We start from the raw sequence: 6,000 nt of genomic DNA on the forward strand, positions 1-6,000 counted from the left end.
CAGCTCCAGAGATGCTCCTGGGACTGGCTAAGTCCTCCGAGCAGATTTCCTGTCTCCAATCAACTATGCCCCCCTCACCCCTCCAAGTATCGGTCCACAGAGCACTTCCCAGTAAACCTCCCACACACAAACCTCAGAGAACTGGAGTCTGTTTTCCTGGGACTCTGAACTAGGACACTCTCCTATTGATGTTTATAGATTTTTTCCATAGTGTGATGTGTTGACTTATTTTTATCCATCTCAACAGCCTCTCATTGTACAAACATTCCACACTTATTCTTCTCTTTTTATAGATATGTAGTTCACGGCCAATTTTTTGCTATTTTAAACAGTGCTTCTATAAATATCTTTTTACAGATCTCCATGAGCACAGGTGAGGGTCTCTGGGGTGTGTGCCTGGAGAGGTGGAACTGTGGGGTCAGAGGTGCAGGCAGCTCCACGCTTAGCGGTGTCACCAAACTTCTCTGCAAAGTTGTATTACCCCTCGGCACTCCTGCCTTGCATCAGAGCACCTGCTCCTCCACACCTGCCCAGGTACTGCCAGACTCTTCAATGGTTGCCAGTCGGGTGGGAGGGAAAGGGCATTTCATTGTTGTTTTAATTATAATTTCTTTGGTGGCTAGTGAACTCGAGGACCTTTTTGTCTCTGTGGAGGGTGGTGGCGTATTCCTGCCTGGGAATTACTTGCTCGTATCTCTTGCCTATTCTCCTGTGAGGTTGTCTGGCTTTTCTTATTGATTTGTAGGAGTTCTTTACATATGGACTAAGCAGAGACCATTTGTTGGTCATCTGCATGGCAAAATCACCTCTCTCTCCGGTTTCTCTGTTAATTTTCTTATCCTTCTTCACATCTATAACTTTTACATATACAAATTTACATATGCCACTTACAATGAAAATGAAAATAATTTTATTATTTACCTTATCACATGCGGTTTAGGTGGAAAAAGCTGATTTCCTACCCTGAGGCCATAAAAATACATTCTTATGTTTTCTACAAGAAAATATTTTTGTGTAGCATTTTTTCCATATGTATAGATAATTGTCTCACCCCGTTTATTGAATGGTCCATCCTTTTCCCATGATTTTTAAAATTTAATTTTAGTTTTAATTTTCAGGGGGTAATTAAGTTTTTAATTTACTTATTTATATGGAGGTGCTGGGGATCAAACCCAGGACCTCATGCATGCTAAGCGTGTGCTCCACTTCGGCACTATACCCTCCCCACCTTCCCACTGATCCATAATGCCACCTCTGTCATGTACAAACTCCCACATACGCCTGGCTCTGTTGGGGGCTCACTATTCTGTTCCATTAGTTGGTCTACCCCTGTGACAATTCCTCACCACTTTGGTTTTAGATCTTTATAATTCCTGACGGTGGGTGCAGCAAGTTCTACTTCTCCTCTTTTTTTTTTCCCCCCAAAATTGTCTTGGCTAAACTTGATCCTCTAATAAACCATGTGATTCCTAGAATCAGCTTGAAAAGTCTCACGAAAAAATAACAACCACCTTATCAGAGTTTGAGTGAAATTTCTTCGAATCTACAGAAGATGTTAAGGAGAATCGACATCTTCAGAATATTAAGTATTCTTAAACATGAAGTTGGTGTGTGTCCCTATCTTTATTACAGCAACCTTAATATCAGTTTTGTTAAAATATTATGATTAAGCTTTATACTTTTATCCATAAAGATCTTACATACATTTTAGTCCTAATATGTGTGAATAATATATCTTTCTTCAGTACCTTAATTTTTGACATTTTTGTAAATTTTATTTTTAAATTATAATCAAGTGTTTGATGCTGGTGTACAGAAATGCAGTTATGACTTTCATATATGGATTTATATATGCAAACCTTGATAAGTTCTCTCATTAATTCTAATAATTTATAGATTTTCCTGGGTTTTAGAAAATCATATCATCTTCAAATTGTGACAATTTTTTCTTTCTTTCTAATTCTTATACCTCTTATTTCTTTACTTATCTTACCATGCTGGCTAGGACCTTCAATAAAATTTTGAGGGCAAAAGGGGATAATAACAGAAAACCTTATTTTTGAAAAGAATTGGTCTTAATATTCTGCTATAAAGTAATATTGTGTGTGTGAGTGTTTGTGTGTGCACGTGTGTGTGTGTTTTCTGCAGCTATTGAAACTTCCTTTGGTCTCCAGTCTTCATCTCTAGAGTAACACAGATGTGAGGTATGCTAGGTCACTGCTTCTAATGCAGCAGCCTGTGAGTTGCTGGAGATGGGGCCAAGGAAAGTTTTCTGTGAACCCATCACAACCTTGTTAATGTAGGTAACGAGGGAGAAATCTAGACTAGCGCTGACTGACACCCTAGGTGGTAGGTAGTCTGGTGTTCAGAGTCAGAAACTTTTCCTGACCTGGCTGGAAGAAAGCCTCTTCTCTAAAGTCACCATAAGAAATCCCCTCCAATTACTGAGAGTAACCAATATTAAACATTGAGACTATTGGCATCCTTGGATGCCATCTTGCAAGGATGCAAGACCCAGAATTTGAGAATGAGTTCCTCTTGGACCCGGTGTGGCCAATGGCTACTCTTTTTTTGGAACCTTCTGATCTAGGCTTAATCAGACAGAAGCCCAACTTATTTCCATTGCTAAAACTTAAGAAATGGGAAGAGGAGGAAGCTAAGTCTCGCCTCCATGAGAGAAAAGCACAATGTAAAACTGGTAGCCACCACGTAAGAGCTTAATAATTTGACACACATTTCACATAAGGGAGGACAGGGACCACACCGGGGTTCATGCCTCTGGAGGGCAAGGAGGCAAAAGGAGCTGAGGTGACCCACAACATGAGCCGAATGCTCACAGGAGAACGTATAGGCAGAAGGACCCCCATGTGATCGAATGCAGGTGGGTCCTGACAAAGCTGAGGCCAGAACAGCCCCCAAGCATAAGTTGAGGATTTGTCATCCTCACTCACTTGGAGCACAGAGGGAAGCAGATCAGGAGGGACAGTGAAGATGTGGGAGGTGGCAGTCTTGGGGGGCAAACACCCCAGTGTCCCAGGGTCTCAGTACCCACGTGCAACCCTACTAACCTTGACTGGTAGGAAGTAGAAGTGGGGGCAACTCAATGGGAGCCTTGGGCAGTGCAGATCAGCACCAGATAAAGAAAGCAAGAAGTACACATACGTCTTGGCTCACTCAGACCTTCAGGGAGCCTGAGAAAATGTCACCACCCGGTTATATACTGCTTCGCAGGTAGTAATTTCTCTCCCAGGGAAAGAAATTGGGGACAAGGACTTGGATTCCACCTTGTGGGGGATAAGCAGTACCATTAATCCATTATTCATAGGAGTCACGATGTATAAAGTTGCCATGAACACTGAATTAGCGGATGCTGAACCGTCGCTCCTCGGGGAAATGCAGGGTTGGGTTCCTACAAGCCGCTGGTCACAAACTCTTCATCAACCAGTCAATACATAACCCTGTTGTATATGTGTTTCTGTTTTAAATAAAGTATTTAAAAGAAACAGTTGCTTCATGAACAGCGAACGCACAGCCTGTAGGACTGTAGCTCACGCCTGATCTGAGCTTATCTAGCACACGCACTGTCTCCGTCAGGCACGTCGCAGTTCCTTGCACGTAGGGAAACTGCAGTACTACAGCGCTACACCCGGGCCCATTTTGGACAGCAAAAATCACCCATAACAAACACAGAAATATAAACAATATGGCACTACGTAGACGACAAAAGGGACACTTGTTTATAACATGAGCTGAAACAAGAAGGCAGAGCCTCACCTTGTTCAACCTCAGCTGAGAACGTACGGTTTGGGCGACTCAAATTTTTCACTGCTCTATGCATATCTGCAAATGACCCAAAAGCACCTGGAGTGTTGCTTTTGGAGTTACAAATACATTTTAGTGAGCAGGAAAATTCCCAAATATGGAGTCCATTAATAACAAGGGTTGACCGTACATCTTTTATGGGCACACGAGGATTTACTGTGTGGAGAAATATAAGCCCCAGAGACCTAGGGTGGGACCTCAGACACCTGTCAGGGGAGAGGAGGCGTAGCAGGGAGAGCCCTTGCTCTCACGTCTCTGTGCGCAGGGAGAAGCTGCTGGACACTCCCCCTGGAGCTGGGAGAAACACTCTCACACCTCCATGATAGCCAGCTTTTCATCTGTTTCATTTTACAGTTAATATCATTCATAACTCTTTTTCTAGACTATGAGAGGTCCTGGGTAAAGAAAATTTTGTATTTTATGGTGCCCCCCACCCCAGTACCTAGTACATGGCAGGCACACAGCAAATGTCTTTTCAGTAAATATGAAGCTGAGACCGTTAAAACTGAGTTGCCCGTGAGTAACTATCTAATCTCGTACAACGGCAAAGTTCTAATTTACAACAAACTCTCACATCGATTGTGCCATTTACTCCTCAGAGTAACCATACAAGAAAAGTATTGTTTCTCCTTTTTGTAGGTGAGGAAACATTTCTAGTCCAAACTGCTTTTCTGCCCTCCAAACCATGTTTCAGACAGCCTGGATCACCCATGAACGTTCCAAACCCCATGTATACAAAAAGGAACTCACTGAGCTCCCATTCCCCATTGATCCAAACCAGAACCTACTTATCCTTCAGAATTGCCCATCTCAGTTCATGACACCACCACCTACCTAGTTGGCTAGGCAAAAACTTGCAAGACAGCCTACATTCCTCCTCTCCCTCCTTCCCACACGCCATCTATGAAGTTTCCTCCCAGTGCTGTGTCTCTCAGCTCCTCTTCTTCAGACCTCTCTTCCTGTGTTAGTTCAGGTCCTGATCGCCTCTCCTGGGCTAATATCTTAGCCTGGATGCTATTTCGTCTTCCTGTCTTGCCAATCTCACTCCTACTCCAACCCAGCTCTAGTTCCCTCCCTCCTAGACCACACATCCCAGTGCTGACACCATGGTCTTCATAAACACCAATCTGATGGTGTCCCTGTTTTCCTTTAAACCATTCAATGCCCCATTATCATTAGGACAACTTCCAATTTCTTAGCTTATCATGGCTGCTTCTGTTTTCAACTCAGCTCTCCATTCTGGACTTACCGCTCCTCATTCTCTAACTTGAAGTCTGTGTCCCAGTCTTACTCAGCTATTCAGAGCTCACTAATGTGCCCCAGCTCTCCAGACTCCATCCCTATTCGTGTTTTGTTCTTTCTGCCTGGAATTTTGTTCCTGCTCTTTCCACCTGACTGACTTAGCATCGGCTTCTCCATCAAGTTTCACCTGACTTCCCTGGTCCCAACACAGGACTAAGTCCCACACACAGCGTGCTTGACTGAGACCCCAAGCTTGCTACTCAGATAGGAATTGTTGTTTTCTCTCTTTGCCACTAGAGGGTGTGCTTCCTTGAGGACTGAAATTGCTCAGCCCTATCTGTAGGGTCTAGCAGAATGGATGTCACATAGTAAGTGCTTATTAAATACTGAGTGGGGGAGGGAGGGTGTAGCTAAGTGGTAGAGTGCATGCCTAGCAAGCACAAGGTCCTGGGTTCAATCCCCAGCACCTCCATTAAAAAGTAAGTAATAAATAAAAGCCCAATTACCTCCCTTCAAAATTAAAAAAGAAAAGATAATAAAAAAAAAATTGAATGGGTGGATGAATGGATGGATGGATAAGTCCCCTGTTCAAGATGACATAGCTAGCAGATGAAATAACAAGGGCTCAAATCTAAACCTCTTTCCATATTCTTACTTCTGCACCTCTGATCTTTAAAACCAGTTCTTCAACTCCCCAAGTTTCCCAAATGACACCTGCCATTACAGGCTGCTACAAATGATGATGATATGTCCTGAGCACTCTGGTTGCTCAGATGAAGGGCTCTGTGCCCAGTGAGCACAAGGTGGTAATTTGTCCAATGGGCTTCTTAGGCTCTGGACTGAATGTTGCAGAACCAGCTAAGGAAATCTACATTGTAATTAGGCAAAATATTCCTGTAGCAGGTTAGAGAGGTAATTACTGCCTGATTGTATTTT

Source organism: Camelus bactrianus, chromosome 13 (assembly GCF_048773025.1).
Source record: "Camelus bactrianus isolate YW-2024 breed Bactrian camel chromosome 13, ASM4877302v1, whole genome shotgun sequence".
NCBI classification, from domain to species: Eukaryota; Metazoa; Chordata; class Mammalia; order Artiodactyla; family Camelidae; genus Camelus; species Camelus bactrianus.